The sequence below is a fragment of the Toxorhynchites rutilus genome, chromosome 1 (assembly GCF_029784135.1).
Source record: "Toxorhynchites rutilus septentrionalis strain SRP chromosome 1, ASM2978413v1, whole genome shotgun sequence".
Classification (NCBI taxonomy): Eukaryota; Metazoa; Arthropoda; class Insecta; order Diptera; family Culicidae; genus Toxorhynchites; species Toxorhynchites rutilus.
In genome coordinates this window covers 64,921,223-64,940,628 of record NC_073744.1, presented here as the reverse complement: position 1 = coordinate 64,940,628, position 19,406 = coordinate 64,921,223, and the positions used below count along the sequence as shown (strand labels likewise).

Sequence of the window (19,406 nt, the reverse complement as noted above, 5' to 3'; positions counted from 1 at the left end):
TATGACAATGATTGTAATATGTGGCTGCGCTGCCAATGCTAGTGGGGTCATTCGTACCAAGCCCTCAAAGCCCGGCGATAACGATACTAGCCAGAGGTGCACTAATATAATAGTGCTTGCTGAACCCGGTGTCGTGATGCTGGTGATAATTCCAAACCAACTACAAGCGTGTAGAAAGTGTTTACGAGAAATTTGGAAGCCGACACGAAAAGATTCCGATTCCGATACGATTTTACCAAAAAAAAAAAGGTAGGCTCAATGCATTTACAAATACAGCCATTCCATGTCAAACCGGTATAGTGGTTCTCAGATTTTCGTTAAAATTTGTAGTTTCGTCCCTCATCGCAACATATAAGGCCCGTATTTTTTGTTTTTTATTAGTGTGCCCATTTCCATTTATGTCGGTGAAGATACCAATACCAAGATACCAATAACTATTTTTTGTAGCCGATGGAATGACAATTTTTCATTGGAATTGGAAGCACGCCGTCCTACGAGCATATTCTGAGTTGGTGGAGTCTAGGAACTGACCCATCTGATCATAGGAGTCATTTGAAATTTCTTGAATTTTCGATAGATTCCTATAACCAGATATTTTTCAAATGAAAAAATTGTCTTACTTGTCTTTACTATTTTCTTGATTTCTTTAGTCTAGCCGGTTAGGCGCCGATTCCAAAATGTGATCGGCTGGTTGCTGACGAAGTTTGGACCAGAAATGTAAGCTGATTTACATTTCAGTTGCGACTCATTAGCCGCCGAAGCAAATTCTACCACCACTACCACCGATTTTATGACTAATGGTAAGACTCATGTGTTTAGTTCAAATGAAAAAAAAAATCATTCCATCGGCTACAAGATGCATAGGATGGCGTGCGTCTATTTCAAACGAAAAAATTGACATTCCATCGGCTGCAAAAAATAGTTGCCAAAGGATATGACTATTTTCGTAAATTTCATGAAATTTTAAATAGTTCCTTTGACCAGATTGGGTCAGTTCCAACACTCTACCATCTCAGAATATTCTTGTAGGATGGCGTGCGTCTAATTCAAATGGAAACATTGACATTCCATCGGCTACAGAAAATAGTTATTGGTATCTTGGTATTGGTATCTTCACCGACATATTTCCATTTTTGGGTGGTTCGAAAAATCAACTTTTCCCCTTATTTCCAAAAATGACTTTTTTTTTTAAATTCAAGGCATTCGAACCACTGGACGGATTCAGATGATCAACACATTAAAACACATTAAACAAATTAAAACCAATGAGCTAGTCTTCTTTGAAGAATGTCAAGGGACCAAGGGCGTCATATTTTTTATATTTTTTCTTGAAAGCTGAGAAAGCTTTTTTATTCAACATATCCAAAAATCAGAGAGGTTTTGTTTTTTTTTTTGTTTTTGAGTTATGTTTTATCAAAGTTAATTTGTTTACAGTCTTCGTTCAATATGTGACTAGGATAGATCTATGCCACTAGAATCCAATTTTCTTCGCTCATTGGCTGCCATTTGGTATGTCGATTATCTGAATCGGTCCAGTAGTTCCAAAGTTACGAATTTAAAAAAAAAGTTAGTTCTGTAAAAAAAGAGAAAAAGTTGATTTCTCGGACCACCCTAATGGGCCGAAGATGTTGTGTGAAATGTTGTATTTTAAACAAGATTTACTGTGCCGAAATGTTGAAAATGTTGCAGAATACATTACATTTCAAAAACGGCAGCCGAGAAGGGATGAACGATTTGCCACGTCAAGGAGGACCATCCAGCTTTTCAACTGAAGAAAAACATCGAAAAAATAAAAGGAATCGTGTTCGGAAATCGTCATTCAAGTTTAAGAAAGCTAGCCTGTGTATTAAATATATCTAACGAGACCGTTCGTCATATTTCGGTTGATGCTTTGGGCATGTGAAAAATTGCAGCACGACTAGTGCCAAAAGAGCTCAATACTCATCGAATTAAGTGGCTAAAGACATGCATGATCCCACGTTCATCCGACGCATAATCACTGGCGATTTTTTCATATTTTCGAAACTCAAATGAAAAAAAACATCAAAACGAATTCGCTGCGTGAACTGCAATTCTTCAATACAGCTATAAAAAGTGTTTCGATGACCGGATTGTTCGTTGAAAAAAGTGTATTGCTTCAGAAGAGCCCTTATTTGATGGCGATGATACAAATTTAGAAGATAAATGAAACTTTTTCATTAAAAATTCAAATTCCCGGTATATATTTGATAGAATTGCCTTTCATACATTTGACAGTTAAAGCCTTTCCGGAAAATTTTAGACACGTATTTTTTTATTTCGTGCTTAGGATGCATTGCCCTGAATTAAAATGGTATTTTCAATTCAGAGTATACCGAATCTACGCATTTACGCAGTAAAAGATGATGGGTCTGGGCCTGGGGGCACGGACGGGATTTTTACATAGGACTGTCATACTGTGATTGTTTGTAGAAATTGCATTTGAATTGAGTTTTCTCATTGTTTCATTGTTTCATTGTTCATTGCTCTTTTGATACATGACATGGAAGCCCTTAAAAATGTGCGTGAGTGATACACTTTCAAACTTCTAAATCAGCAGCCAGTTAAATTCATTAATTGCATTTTTTACATAATCAAACCACAAGCTCGATATAATGATATAATAACTCTTGTCAAATCTTTGGGGAGATGATCTCTGAAAGGGGGAACCATCCAATATCATCTTCAAGATCATACCTAGATCATCCCTCCATTCTGCCAACTGATAAATGCTTATTATCGGCAACTGGAATTTATCCAAATGCTTTGAAAATCGCCAAAGTTACACCAGTGTTTAAATCCGGCGACTCCTGCGATCCTTCGAATTATCGACCGTTTTCAACATTACCTGTCCTCAATAAAATTTTGGAAAAGCTGTTAACTTCACGGCTTGTAAACTTTTTGCGTATAAACAATGCTATGTACGAATATCAATATGGTTTTCGAGAAGGCTGTGGAACAATGACCGCTATTATCGAGCTCGTTGATGAACTGATCTGTGAAATTGATCAAAAAAAGATCGTAGGTGGCTTATTTATCGATCTTTAAAAAGCTTTTGACACTTTAGATCATGAAATTTTGCTTAAAAACTTGAAAGATATGGTATAAGAGGAGTTGCTAACGATTTGATGAAAAGCTACCTATCTGATCGAAAACAATTCGTTATGTTTAATGGTGTCCGCAGTGACTTACGCCCAATTGGCATGGGAGTTCCTCAAGGAAGTAACATAGGTCCTTTACTCTTTTTGATGTTCATCAATGATTTAGGAAATTTAAAACTACATGGTATACCGAAACTTTTTGCAGATGATTCAGCTTTATTTTACCCTCGTCCTAATGTTGAATCCATTGTAGCTGATATGGAATCAGATCTAGCGGCTCTCATGGAATATTTTAGTGGTAACTATCTCAAAAAAAAGCTAGGTGAAAAGTCTAGTCACGCTAGTCACGCGGAATGGAGTAAGTTTAATTTCGGATTTATTTAGCTTTTTTGCTAACATTTTGAATCTTGTCTTGCTTTTTAAGAAAGGAAAGATAAACAAACAGCAATTTACCCGCTTGGTGGCATTTTCAGAACGAAATCCTGACGTATCCAGAGGACATAAATTTGTTTATTTGGATTCGATAAATGCACTATCGGATGTAATTGATACTAAAACTGTAGCTCCTATAGACCGATTGAAACATGATGAAAGGTCTAATTTCGATTGTCCTAAATGAATAGAATTTTTTGTTTCTATTTTGAGGATTAGACTAACAGAGAGTTGCAACCCCATAAAATGGCAATGGAGGCCACTGACCCAAAACGATCATTATGATTGATTATGTATAATATTGATTTGTTGATATTTTGAATATAAAATAATAACTAATGTTTTTCCATCATTGCAGAGCTGGTTTTTGTAATTCAAACATTCGCAATTGGCGGACAAGACCCGAATCAGGACGATAACTACATCGAATAAGGCCATTGATCTTTTGTTTTACGTAATAGATATTTTCAATGATATTGTTTTGAAGACATACTTTGAATGAAAGAATATTTAAGTTTCAAATAAGGAAAAAATTAATCTATCATTGCAAAGCTTTAAAAATTAATAATTTATAAATTATTCTCTAGTTCTATTTTCATAATTTTGATATCCGTCTAAAGAAAATCTGAATTATTTTCTGCTTTTGGCAAATTCGTTGGAACTCATCACATGTTTCATATGAAAATTATGCTTCTGACCGACGCTACAGACCAGTTTCTGTTTAAATAATTATATCAAACCTCATGTCCCGTATATCAAATTACACGAGAATGGGAAGGATAAGAGGATTAAACTTCAGAATTCCAAATGGAATCAGCTCAGATTATACTGATGATGATGGATAAATTTGGATTTATTCTGATATATAGAAGATATTATTATTCATCAAAATTCGTTAGAGGCGTTAGAGGCTCAATCAATCATCAAAATTGTAGAAACTGTTCTTAAAAGATGATTCTAACGTTGACCTATACTAAATACATCTCACTATTCAAACGAGTAAGACAGAGCTGAGTACAAGAGTATGCGAGATATCGATTATTAAACTCATGATAGTCATGCTTTATCTCTAGAGTAATTTATAGAAAGAAGAAATAAAATTACATTCCCATATGTTCAACAACTACATTATTCAAGAGCAACCAAGTATTCCTCCTCATCTTTGAACCAGCGTTTGATTCAGCAAACTAACGTACCAAGCAAATGATTCATGGAATGAGTCCGAATAGTTGGATTGAAAAACCGAGTCATCGAGGTACAATCGCAAACTTGTCATTCTGAAACATACGTTCAATCAAATGGAATATTATTTCATACACTTATTAATTTTACCTACATAACGTTCAAACGTCCGAAATTATGCAACCGACATAGTGTACAAACGCCCGAAATTATGCAACTGACATGTCTCTTATAAACAGGAATGAACTCTTCCACTTCACGGAGTTTATTTTTACAAGCAAATGTCCATGACAATGATGATCGACACAAAAAGATTAAGTGAAGTGTAAGTGACAGTGATGTTCGTGATCAGGCCTATATACTTGTTTTTCTCCGTGACGTCACAGTATCGTGGTATTCATAATAACACCGAGTTCATCAAAGTTGTCACGACGGATGAACTTTTCCGGATTCTACACACACGGTGACAGCCGTAATAACGTTGTATACAATTTACTTCCTTTTCACCGTGAAGTGACGTTCGTGATCAGGCCCAATGAATCGTTACATTTTTCGAAGAGTTTCCCCCCTATATATAAATCAAAGACATAGTCCTATGTCCAAAAAAATCGAAACGCTCTTCGTTCTTTTACCAGAAAATCAAAAATAAAAATCTACGGTGGCTTTGGTTCCGACATCTCAAAGCCCTTAAAACCGAATATTTTAGTCTCCAAAGCGTGATAAAAAGTCGCCTAAAGTATGTATTCTTTGTGTAATTTACAAAACCCCCCAGAATGTCTCACCGTTTTAGAACAAAACAAAACAATAAATTAGTCAGGTTTAGGTTCCATCAAATTGTGAACTTTTCTTGGAATACACCGCATCAGTTTTTTAACTCTCTCTCTCCAGGTTAACCTGAACCAAACGTGTTGAACATAAAACAAGTGAGATTCCATTCATATCATCTATCAAAAATATAAAACCTAAATTCTAAATACCAGAAATATTAAATTTAAAAAACAATTAAAAAATAATCTAAACCCAAAAATCGTAGATTCAAAAATTTCAAATTCTAGAATCCAAAAATATAAATTCATGAAAAAAGTAAAAATCAACAATTCTAAAATCTGAAAGTTTACACCTTAAACAGCGTGAATGTGGACCGTTTTTAACAGGGTTTCATCGTAACTCATAGATCGTCAATCGTAAACCATAGATCATGAATCGTAAAATATTTTTTCCAAATAATTTAAGAGTACATGATCCGATGGAAAGTCCGGAAATATATCGTCGACCTATTGTAGCGATGTTAACCCGGTTATCTTCTCAGACTGCTCATGGATACCCTCCGCTGCCGGGTGTAAAACGATTCTGATTGTTTGACAATTTCTAACTCAAAAACAAGAAGACCTGCAATATTTCAGTCAACGAATGAAATGTAGGATTTTCTTCAAATTTTCATTAAAAAAATATCAATCAAATTTTTAAAAATTACACCTAGAATAAAAATTTTCAAACATAACATGAAAAATTTGTTGTCAGAAAAATGAGGGCTATGGAGTCGCAGATAAATTTCCCGACTCCGATCCTGACTCCGACTCCATTCGCGACGAGTCCAATACATATTGATGAAAAGTTAAGTACAACTTAAGGGATTATTCTAGTATAGAAATTTAAAAAAAAAACATTTTTCCTTCATATTACTGTAGTTTAGGCATACAAGAATATACCCTAGACAGGACTTATCGAAAATCCTATTATTCACCGAGTTAGAGCCATTTTAGTGATGCGGTATCTAACCTGGTACGGCCATAACAATGAACTTTAAATGCGTTTTTTTTCGAAACTAGTTTTTTTTTCAAACTGGCGTACACGATATCTCAAGTTCTACTGAACCGATTCATGTCAAATTTATATGGGTACAATCTGCAGGCATTGCTCTATCGCATGAACCTCTATAAAATAATATTTTTTAAAATTTACTATTTCTTTAAAATCTGGAAACGTAAGAAAAAACGTTTTAAATCGCATTTCGTTTTTCAAACGGCCACCATTTTGTCAAAAAAGATGTTTTTTACACAACTTTTTTTTGAACCCTCCCACTTCATCAGCTCTTAACTATTCTATTTATGAATGTTTTTTCTCCATTTAATGTTTGGTTTATTGTCAAAAGATAGATGAACAAATAATGATATAATAGATAGTAAAGATATTCTTTGTTTTATTTTCACGGAGCTCCAAAAAACGTCCGACATTCGTGTCTCTACACTAGAATACCCCCTTAATATCAGGAGAATTTAATCTTATGTAAGCATCATATATGTGCGGGCCGTAGAGCTATTATTACCGTTCTTTTTTTGAACTAGAAAACTTTGACAGGGATACTAGTATATTTTTCACGGATAGTTTTCATTCTGATAAAGTAAAAAAGTACAAAAATCAGGGTCATTTCTAAAAAAATCAGGCAAAATTTAGTGTTTGTCAGGATATCAGACTTCTCTAAACATGATGGTAATACACAAAATTAACATCAAAATTTCCTCATCATGGAATAAAGTTTTGTTTCTTGAGGTTTCTTGAGCTGAATATTTTGATTTTATTGTGTCCTTTATAAAAGGAGTCAGAGTCGGAGTCGGTAATATTTTTCCGACTCCGACTTCTAATACAATGAAATTCCCTCCGACTCCATAGCCCTGAGAGAAACTCTTTCCCTGTATAAATACCATTCTTCCGATGCATGAATGATTTGTTCGTTATTGTGTAGACTATTCATATTTTTTCTGAATGTTCAAAAAAACAGGTTTTTTTGAGAAAGAATAATTCGGATTTTCAAAACAATTTTATTTAACTCTTTGCGGTCGCTTGTCTGCTCTCAGCCACCAACGCAAGGAATCTAGTATGATTCCTTACTACTTTATTCACCCATGTATCAATTTGGACATTTTCTTAACGAATCTTAATGTCTGGTGAACCAGCTCACGAGTTAATATTGTGAAAAATGGACAACGGTACTCAGTATAAACAAATGATTATTATCGTGGAAACATAAAAGGATAGTCACATTGATGAATAGCTGCGATACATTGGACAAAACAGTTATAGTAAAAAGGATGAAACGAGGCGGCACCGTCAATGTTAGTAATCCAAATTTTTTATTAAACTACGGGATTCGTACAAATATTTGTACGAAGTTGGTGGAACGACTTAGGTTGCCTTTATTCGAGAGAATTTCAGCGGTTCGACAGACTTGTAGTTTATTCTTGTGTGATATAAACGAAGGAGAATTATAAAATATAAATGTTATATAAAATCGCAAAAAAATACATTGTTCAGTAAATGCGTATTTAAAATTCACAAGAAATAAACAGACCTTATTTAGCTTTCATAGTCTTACATGTTACATGCAGTGATGAGTGCGCTTTCAAGGCAAATTAATTCCGACCAGTATGACACCAATATAAAAATTAATACGACCGCAAAGGGGTGAGATGTATTTTTTTTTAATTTGATTGAATTTTTTTAATGAAAACTTGAACAATTTCCTATGTTTCATTTGTTTAACTGAAATACTGCAGGCCTTATAGTTTTTGAGGTAAACATTTTTATAAACTTTGTGAACATGAGCCTTTTCTACTTTTATTTCTCGTGTTCCTATTTCATTAATCTAGAAAATAAATTCATTAAACAAAACGCGTGGATCCTTCTAGGTCAAGGTTGCGCCGCCAGACGCGGCACGTGAAAGCTTGTGGCCAAATTTAGCATAATTATCAGCACACGCTCATTAATCAGTCGTCTTTCAACAAATCTCACGCGGTGATTGATTTATGAGAGGTCCAACGTGTGGAGCCGAAACCCAGAACAAAAAAAAACCCCTAATCAATCATCATCAGTTCGACCGAAATGTACCGTCCAACATTCGACCGATCAGTTTTCAATCCGAGCTTCAGGTGGTGACCCTTGAAATCCCGAAATCGTGAACTCGTGTGAGTCGTGAGGGACACGACCGTTGATCGAAGGTTTGAACGAAGGAAAACCGATCTTAACATAAACATACGACCAATTGAACCGGTTCTCTTTTTCGCCGCTACAGATTGGAAAATCGAGCAAGTTGAAAGTTGAGAAAATCGAATAGCACAGGAAGGTGTGCGTAATTGGAATGTAACACCTCTGATGACGATGGCGGATCGGCTCCCAGACGCGAGCATCATACTTTAAACTGATATAAAATTGCAGACGGAAGACAGATCTCAGCACTGTTTATTTAAAACCCGACGGGAAGCGTAAAGAATCGAAATTGAATGAACGCGGGAGCAAAAACCAAATACACGCTTCTAGACGCTCGAGGTGCGAAAAACGATGGGCAACCTCCGCCACAACCAGAACAGAACAGCTGTAATAAACACTTTATGGCCGACACTGGCGGGCGAGCGGTTGGAGTGATGTGCCACCAGGGCCCGAAGTTATGATCCCGTGTCTGATTTTATGCGCGTAACAGCGTTGCTTCGACCGGAGAGAAAATATAAGATAAATGTAAGCGATACTGTTGAATGTGCAAACAGTGGGAGGGCGGGGAGAGGTGCCTAGCTAGCAAATCTGTTGATTTGCTCCAGATAACCGTACCCATTGGGACCACGTGCTGTACGATTTGGTTGCGCTTCTAGAATACAGTATTGAACAGAACAATCCCAACACTTAATGGATCCAGGATATAACATTTAATAACAAAAATTCAGTAGATAAATAAGAAAAAAAAATGTGTGTCGCAGTTGATGAATGTTATTAACGTAGGACTACGTCTTTGATTTCTATATAGGGGGGGGGTCTCTAGGGTACCAATGAATGTATGGGCAAAAATTGACCCTAACATTTCAAAAGACTACCCCATAAAAACTGTTCATCACCTCGAAAAACGCCCTATGCAAAATATCAGCTCAATCGGACTTGCAGGAGAGTGGAGTGAAGCGGTCAAAGTTTGAGTTTTTTTTTGAAAATCGAGAAATCAATGTCAGTTTAATTTCTCCGAGGGAGGCCAGCGAGACTGGTTATAATATTTAAAAGGGTTTGAATGAATTCATGAAACTGATTGCTTCCAGTATTCAGAGTCATATAACAGAACATCACAACTTTTCTTCTTCTCAAGTTCCTACAGTGGTAGACATTCATTTAGCCGCACCCTATTTTTCCTCAATATTTTTAAAAGTAAGTCAATTCTTTGTACAGTTTTGCTCATAAAAGACGATTATTGTTTATTTTCATCGAATTCATTCTAAAAAAAAGTATAAATTCACTTTTTGTTTTCTAAGTAATTCAAATATGTGGAATCAGGGTGGACATTCGTTTAGCCGCATCCTAAAATTTCAATAAAAGAAAATTTGTACGGCAAATTTCGAGTCCAATCGATAGCTAATATTTAGTATGTCCACCTCCATTTCGGATCACTTTGAAAACTCGATTTGGCATCGAGTCAGACAGCTTTTAAAATTTATTTATTCATTTATTTATTTATTTGTTCTGGCATCAACAGATTACAGTGGTCCAAATGATACAATAATCCAACTCTAATTAATTCTAAAAACCGTTGTTTCAATGTAACACGTAAAACGTTAAAATCAAACGCCGAAGAAACTGTATTGAATGCACGCTGAAGGCTTGCTATTGCTGTGTACATGCCATAATTCGTTCGCCGAAGTATGGAACTCTCCGCAACCGTCGAGGTGGTACGTTGAGATTTAGGCGGCTTAAAATTTCTGGAGAATCGACGCGACCAGTGAGTGAGTACAAACAAAGCCTTAGTTAGCGTTCTTCTGCATTGCAGTGAATCCAGATGGATCAACAAGCATCGGGTTTCGCAACTAGGAAGCTGATGAGGATTGCGCCACGGAAGCAGTCGAAGTGCGTACCGAATGAATCTGCTCTGAACGGACTCGATTCTCGTAATGCCAGTTTGATGGTGTGGATTCCAAACGATACTGCAGTATTCCAGAACAGGCCGAACTAGAGCGCAATACAGGGACTTGAGACAATATACAGGGTTTTCCAACTTTAAATTCCGAAAGTAAATTGAAATAAAACACACTTAGAATTCGAATTTCGATGAAACTTTTCTTTCAAATTAAAGTTTGGTTTATGCCATTATGTGTGAAATACAACATCATTCAAATGTCCACCTAGAGCTTCCTCGCACACCTTGATCCGGAACAGGTAATTTTCGATGACTTTTCGGCACATATGAGGCGGTATCTCGGTCATAACTTCACGAATGTTGTCTTTCAAATGATCAAGAGTTTGTGGAGAGTTGGCATAGACATGGTCTTTCGCATAACCCCACAAAAAAAAATCTAGCGGGTTCAAATCGCATGATCTGGACGGCCAATTGGCATCACCAAAACGCGAAATTATGCGTCCCTCAAATTTCGTTCGCAATATGGCCATGTTCGGTCAAGTTGTGTGACACGTGGCGCCGTCCTGCTGAAACCACATGTCATCCGTATCCACATCTTCAATTTGTGGCAAAAAAAAATCGGTTAACATGCGGCCATAGCGCTCACCATTCACAGTTACCGTCTCGCCGTCCTCATTTTCAAAGAAATACGGCCCGATGACTCCACCAGACCATAATGCACACCAAACAGTGACTTTTGGCGGATGCAATGGCCTCTCAACAATCACGTGTGGATTTTCTGAGCCCCATATACGAAAATTTTGGGCGTTCACTTAGCCACCGAGCTCGAAATGTGCCTCATCGCTGAAGAAAATTTGATGCGAAAATTCAGCATTTTGCTGCTGTTGTTCGTTCACCCAATCGACGTATGCCCGACGCATTCCATGGTCACCACGCTCTAATTTTTGTACCAGTTGGACTTTATATGGATGTAGGTGCAAGTCCAAATACAAAATTCGCCACAATGATGTGTTTGACAAGCCCCATTGCTGAGCACGCCGTGGAATCGAAACATTCGGGTCATCCTCCACACTGGCAGCAACAGCAATATTTTCGGCCGAACGCACATTACGATGATGCACAGGTTTCACAATATCCGCTACGGATCCAGTTTGTTCGAAATTACGCACTACATTAGCGATTGTGTGCTCTGTAGGCCGTCCATGACGGACATGACCAAAATCCGTCCGTAATGCTCGAAAAACATTTGCCGGTTTTTCATCATTTTTATAGTATAATTTAACAAAATTAACACGTTGTGCGATGCTAAAACGATCCATATTGTAAAATGGCAGACATTCAACTAACGATATGACGCTTTGGTTGACAGCTATGTCAAACGGTTGTCATACTTTCGGAAGCCCGAAATGGAAAACCCTGTACGTCCGTGAAAGTTTTTGAAACCCGCATAGTGAATCCCAAGTTTCTAGATGCTTCATAACTTGTGGAATGGGGACACCAGAGAGAACGTATTCGAACGTGATCGGTTCTTTTTCCCTAGAGAAGGATATCGTGGAACATTTTAATGGTTTTATAACCATACAGTTCGTGGCGCACCATTCGGCTACAATATCCAGTTGTCGTTGAAGAAACCAGCAGTCGGCTACAGAACTAATACGGCAATAGATTTTTTAATCATCCGCAAACGAAACGCGAGGTCCTTCTAATGCCGAGCAAACGTCGTTAAAGTAGATTAGGAAGATCGGGGGTCCGAGGTGGCTTCTTTGAGGAATACCGGAAGCTGCAGAAAAAATGTTGGAGCTGCTATCACCGATGGTAACGCGAATTTTCCGTTCTTTGAGATTTGAACCAATCTAACATCCTTCCTGTGAATCCGAGCTTTTCCAGTTTTGCGATTGTGATGTCGTGATGAATCTTGTCGAATGCAGCAGTCAAGTCCGTATAGAGTATAGAGTGTTGCCATATTGATTATAGTCCAACATTCCTGAATTACTGCCTTGAGACTGGAAATGTTGTCAAATTGTCATCCGTTTGCATAGACCATCTCGGCCAATATTCTCCATAGGTTCTCTATGGGATTGCAATCGACTGCCAGCAGGTCATTCAAGAAGCGGAATGTCCTTCTCGGCAAACCATGCCTTCGATTGCTTGGAAACGTGGATCTATGCATAATCCTGCTGAAAATACGACATCCTCGGTAGCGTTATTCTCAATATGGCCAATCAAAACGTCCTCCAGTAATTGAAGATACTTTTCGGAGTTCATTCGGGTGAAAATGAAACAAATGAGAAGCTTGCTGTGATAGGAAACGGCTCCCCACACTGTCAAACTTCCGCCCCCAAAGTTTCGCTTCGATCTCACGGCATGCCGTTGACTTAAGTTGTACCAATAGCAACTGTAACAGTCCGGACCATCCAAATTAAACTTTTTTCGCCGGAGAATACAACATTTCTCCATTCTAGTTTCCATTCCATGTATTGCCGGGCGAAAATGAGATGGTTCTGCTTATGGGTGGCGGTCAGTTTCGGCTTCCCTTAAGGTTTCTTCCACATGATGTTTAGTGACTCATTCAAGATGCGCGCAATATGCCTCTTCGTTACTGAAACAACCGATTCTGCCTTAATGTATGAGCAGGACATCGTTTCCTGGTTGCTTCGTTTTCTATTCGACCTTTAAAACGCAAAGTAACTTTGGTGTTCCCATTTGTTGGTCATTATATCCCATATTTATGGCACTTTTTTAAGAAATTCCGTACCACTTTCTCAGATAGACCATTTTTTGTTACGATCGAGCAATTAGAAAACTTTTGTTCACTGAATATCTTTATTATTTTCGGCCCCTCTTCCGTCAATAGAATACCTTTCGCCATTCCTTTAAATTCTACGTAAATCACTTTTTTTCTGTATTATAGTGACTTTCAACGCTTCTGGCTGGTTCGTCACTTTTACCTTCCATTTTGGAAGAATGTCGGGAGTGAGAATTGAACTCGTGATCTTGAGCGTGAGAAGTATGGATGTTACCTCCACGCCAGATCAGCTCCCACGTAAATCACTAATCTGACCAACTTCTTACGTTTCACATCTAATATTCATCTTGTAAATTGAACATTCCCAAGTATTTTTTCAAAAAACACAGATAAAGGCTTGGTGATTATGCGAAAACTCGATTTTATGCCCTACGTATGTCTCGGGAAAAAACGACGTTTGAATGTTTATATCCACCGATGCCGCCTTGTGTGTGTGTGTGTGTGTGTGTGTGTTTTTTTTTTGTAGAAGGTGGAAATCTTGCATAGACACCCAGTCGCCGTGTTGACTGGATAGTGTGAGATTCCTACTCACCAAAAACCACCTCCTTCTTCATGCCATTTCCCTCCCGGAACCACCGTTTGGTATTACTTCGGGAGGTGGCTGTGCTTATGCACTCACTGCTCTGTGTTTCTTGCGCTCATTCTTTGGTCTACTCTCCATCTTCGTTGGAGTTCCGTCATTATTGCGACTATGACACTATTCACTGCATTCCACGAGTTCTCGCTTTTACACATTTCGTGTACGATGTTATCGGCATTCGAATTGGGCCCACACGCAACGATCAATTCTCTTCTCTGCTGGACAAATCGAGGACATTCGAAGACCACGTGTTCCGCTGTTTCGTCTACTTGACCACACTCAGGACAGAACGGTGAGTTCGCATGTCCGAACCTGTTCAAGTACCGCCTAAAACATCCATGACCTGACAGAAATTGCGTCAAATAGAAATTTACTTCTCCATGCTCTCGCCCAATCCAATTTGTGATATTTGGAATTAGCCGGTGGGTCCATCGACCGTTAGACGTGTTGTTCCATACCTGTTGCCACTTTCGTATTGAATCTAATCTTGCTCTTTTCTGCAATTCTCTGTTGCTCTGCGCGTTCGTTGTTTTTTGCATATAGCGTACGTTGTCTTCAGCGAGAATGATGTCGATGGGGATCATTCCCGCTATGACGAATACTGCTTCTGCAGATATCGTTCGGTATGCACTCGCTACTCTCATCGCCATAATTCTAAAGGTTCTGATTAGCAGTGTCCGATTTTGTTTAACTTCGAGCGCTGCGACCCAGATCGGACCACCGTAACGTAGTATCGAATTGGATACACTAGCCAGAAGGCGCCTCTTGCTACTACATGGTCCCGCGTTATTTGGCATAATTCCAGCCATTCCAGTCGCGACCTTCGCTGCTTTCTCACATGCATATTTCACGTGACTCTTGAAGTTTAGTCGATCATCTATAATAACACCCAGATATTTCAGTTCTCGTTTGGACAGGATACTGTGTTCACCAACGGTAATTTTCGATTGCTCCAAAACTTTGCAGTTACTGATCAGCACCATCTCAGTTTTCTGGTGTGCTATCTGTAGTTTGGAGTTGCTCATCCAGTCTTCGACAGTTTTGATTGCCTCTGTAGCCAACATTTGGACTTCCTCTCGAGATTCTCCGATCGCCGTCAATGAAATATCATCTGCAAAACCAGTGATTTTCACGCCCCTGGGAAGCTTCAATAACAGTACACCATCATACATTGCGTTCCATAGCGTTGGGCCCAGAATGGAGCCCTGTGGAACCCCCGCTGTTATGTTATACGACTTCTGTCCTGTCGCTGTATCATAAATCAGGACTCGGTTCTGGAAGTAGCTTTTAAGAATTTTACACACGTAATCCGGGACTAGCATTCTATGTAACGCTACCGCGATAGCTTCCCAGCTGGCACTGTTGAATGCGTTTTTCACATCGATAGTAATTACCGCGCAAAATCGATTTCCGCGCCTTTTTTGCCTCAGTGCTTTGCCGGCTGTCTCGATGACTGACTGAATAGCATCAATTGTGGATCTCTTTTTCCGGAACCCGAACTGCATCTTCGATAGTCCGTATTCACTTTCATTTTCTGTGCACTTTAACAGCCTGTTGAGAATGATTTTCTCCAGCAGTTTCCCGAGTGTGTCGAGAAGGCAGATGGGCCGGTACGAAGATGCATTCCCTGATGGTTTCCCTGGTTTTGGTAGCAATACCAGTCTCTGTCTCTTCCAGATATCTGGAAAATATCCATCATCGAGGCATTTCTGCATCGTTGCTTTGAATATGTCCGGGTACGCTTGCACAGCGGCTTTGATGGCCACGTTGGGGATTCCATCTGGACCAGGTGCTTTTTTCATTTTCAACTTTTTGACTGCCGCTATCAGCTCCCCTATGGTCACTCTCTCGACAAGATCTTCATTATCGTCGTATGGTGCAAGTGGCCAGCTCGTAGGATCATGCTGCGGGAAGAGCCCTTCAACGATGCTGTTCAACTTGTCCGGGCACGTTTCTTGGGGCGTCGAGGGACCTTTGAGTTTTGCCATCACCACTCTATATGCATTGCCCCAAGGGATCACATCAACGTCGCGGCACAGTTCTCTAAAGCAGTTCCTTCTGCTAAGCTTTATTTCTTGTTTGAGTGCGGCTCTCGCCACTCTGAAAACTTCCCTGCACACTGCTCTGTCGGTATCAGTTCTAGCCCTTTGCATTCTCCGTCTGGCCCGGAGACAGCTAGTCTGAAGTGTGTGTGTGTGTGTGTGTGTGTGTGTGTGTGTGTGTGTGTTTTTTTTTTTTTTTTTTTTTTTTTTTTTATAGAGGTGAGGAACGCTCTTCCAGCCTTATCTGGGAAGGGATAACCCAGACGTCGAGTGGGGATCGCACCCACAAAAACCAAGCCCTCTACTCGTAGCCTCATTCCCCCCGGGACCACATCTAGGCGACTACTTCAGGGGGCGGCTGTGCTCATGCACTTCACGAGTTTTCAACGCTAACTAGCGTTGATCCTTCCCTTTTTCTCTATACATCTCATTTACGTTTCCGTTGTACTCCGCCACGCACATCCGCAGCACAGGCTTCCTTTTACCCGTCGAGACGTGTACCGATTAGGAATTGCCCTCCAACTTGACGCGCAACCCGTCACAGTCACCCTCGCGGGGTTTCTCACCTGTCGAGACGTGAACCGATTAGGAAGCGCCCTCCATCTTGACGCGCGCCCCGTCACAGCCACCCTCGCAGGATTTCTCTTCCCAACGGAGCGCCGATTAGGCAGTGCCCTCCAACATAACGCGCACTCCGTCACAGCAACTCTCGTGGGGGTACCCACCGATTTGATGATGCTCTCCTAAGCTCTCGCTCCGCCGAAACGACCCTCGCAATGTTCCTCTCTCAATCCACCAACAGGCATTGCCAGCATTTTCTTGACCCTGCTCTCCAGATTCCGCTTATCCGTCGAGACGTGTACCGATTAGGAATTGCCCTCCAGCTTGACGCGCAACCCGTCACAGTCACCCTCGCGGGGTTTCTCACCTGTCGAGACGTGAACCGATTAGGAAGCGCCCTCCAACTTGACGCGCGCCCCGTCACAGCCACCCTCGCAGGATTTCTCTTCCCAACGGAGCGCCGATTAGGCAGTGCCCTCCAACATAACGCGCACTCCGTCACAACGACTCTCGTGGGGTACTACACTTTGCAACAGCCCTCGCATTTGTTCCTCTTCTATGGTCAGGGGTTATTACTACGCTGGTCGGCCCTCCACTTCCGCTGTAGCTCGGACATGATGTGTATGATTACACTGTTCACAGCGTTCCAGGTGCCCTCGTCGCGACACATTTTCTCTACTATGTTCCCGGCATGAAGGGCAGGCAGCCCCTCGCGTCTTGCGGTGAACCTGGGACACACAAATACCACGTGTTCTGGTGTTTCCTCCACATCTTCACACTCCGGACAGAGTGGCGACGTTGCGTGCCCGAACCGGTGCAAATATTGCCTGAAGCAGCCATGTCCAGACAGGAACTGTGTCAGATGAAAATTCACCTCCCCGTGCTTCCTGTTCAGCCAGGTCGATAGTACCGGTATGAGCCCATACGTCCACCTGCCTTTCTCCGCCGTGTCCCATTCCTGCTGCCACTTCAAGAGTGATTCTACTCTCGCTGTTTTCCGGATACCCCTGATTTCCTTTCGTCTGTAGCACTCTCTGTCTTCCGCCAGAGTGATGCCAATAGGGATCATGCCGGCGATAACGCAGACTGCCTCCAACGAGATCGTCCTATACGCGCTCGCAACTCTCATCGCCATGAGCCGAAACGTACGGTCCAGTTTTCTACGATTCCGGTGGGTTTCGAGAGCCGCCGACCAGGCTGGTGCTCCGTACCGCAGTATGGACGAGGATACAGCAGCCAGGAGACGCCTTTTGCTACTGCAAGGTCCTGCGTTATTCGGCATTATTCTCGCTATCGCGCTAATGGACTTCTCTGCTTTCTCGCAGACGTAGTCGACGTGGTTGTTGAAATTCAGCCGGTCGTCGATCATAACTCCCAAGTATTTCAACCTACGCTTAGAAGTTATCACGTGTTCCCCGACTGTGATTTCCGCTCGCTGCACGGCTTTGCAGTTACTCACCAACAATACTTCCGTTTTATTATGAGCAATCTGCAGTTTCGCTGCTTGCATCCAGTTCTCTACTGAGACGATGGACTCGATTGCAAGCATCTTCACCTCTTCGAGTGTCTCGCCTGCCACTGTGAGAGCGATATCATCCGCGAAGCCCACGATCTCCACGCCTTTGGGAAGCTTCAGATTCAGTACTCCGTTATACATTACGTTCCAGAGCGTTGGGCCCAGGATAGAGCCTTGTGGTACTCCGGCCGTTATATTCAACGTTGTCTGCCCCGTGCTCGTCTCGTAGACTAGGACGCGGTTCTGGAAGTAGCTTCCTAGAATTCTGCACAGGTACCCAGGAACCTTCATACGGTGTAGGGACTCAGCAATGGCTTCCGAGCTAGCGCTGTTGAAAGCATTCCTCACGTCGATCGTTACTATAGCACAATGTCGGTCGCCCCTCCGCTTTTGCTGTGACGCCTTCTCTGCCTTTTCAACCACTGTCCGGATAGCATCAACGGTGGACCTACCTTTCCGGAATCCAAACTGCATCTTTGACAGACCATGGTCACTCTCCGTACATTTCGTCAGTCTGTTGAGGATAATCCTTTCCAAGAGTTTCCCAAGAGTATCCAGCAGGCATATAGGCCTATAGGATGTTGGTACCCCCGGGGGCTTTCCTGGTTTTGGCAGCAACACTAACTTTTGGATCTTCCATTTCTTAGGAAAGTGACCATCATCCAAGCATTTCTGTAGCACTATCCTGAAAATGTCCGGGAACGCCTGAATCGCCGTTTTCAAGGCCGCGTTGGGGATTCCGTCGGGGCCGGGCGCTTTGTTTACCTGCAGTCTCTTCGCCACTGCTACCAGTTCTTCACTGGAAACTTGAGAACGTTCGGTAGCTATTTCGGCGTACGGTGTCGGTGGCCATATCGTAGGATCATGCATCGGAAATAAACCCTCCACAATGACCTTCAGCTTCTCGGGACACGATTCGACGGGCGTCACAGGTCCTCTGATCTTCGCCATCACGACTCGATACGCGTTGCCCCATGGGTTGGCATCTGCATCTCGGCACAGCTCCTTGAAACAGTTCGCTTTGCTCAGTGTAATTCCCCGTTTCAAGGCGGCTCTAGCTGCTCGGTACACCGTATTTCGTTCCTCTCTATCAGCGCTATTTCGTGCTCTCTGAACGCGTCTTCTGGCTTGAAGACAGCTAGCGCGAAGGTTGCGAAGAGAGTCGTTCCACCAGTAAGCTGGGCGTCTTCCATTTTTTGGTACAACTTTCCTCGGCATGGTAGTGTCGCATGCTCTCACCAGTAGATCTGTCAACTTTTCTGCGTTCCAATCTGAAGCTCCGCCAGC

At 41.1% G+C, this 19,406-nt stretch overlaps 1 protein-coding gene across 3 annotated transcripts in view; it reads right to left on the bottom strand.

Moving 5' to 3' along the window:
- Positions 1-19,406, bottom strand: part of LOC129763793 (G protein-coupled receptor kinase 2) — a 295,376-nt gene that overhangs the window by 244,836 nt on the left and 31,134 nt on the right. The gene's annotated exons all lie outside the window — the stretch shown is intronic.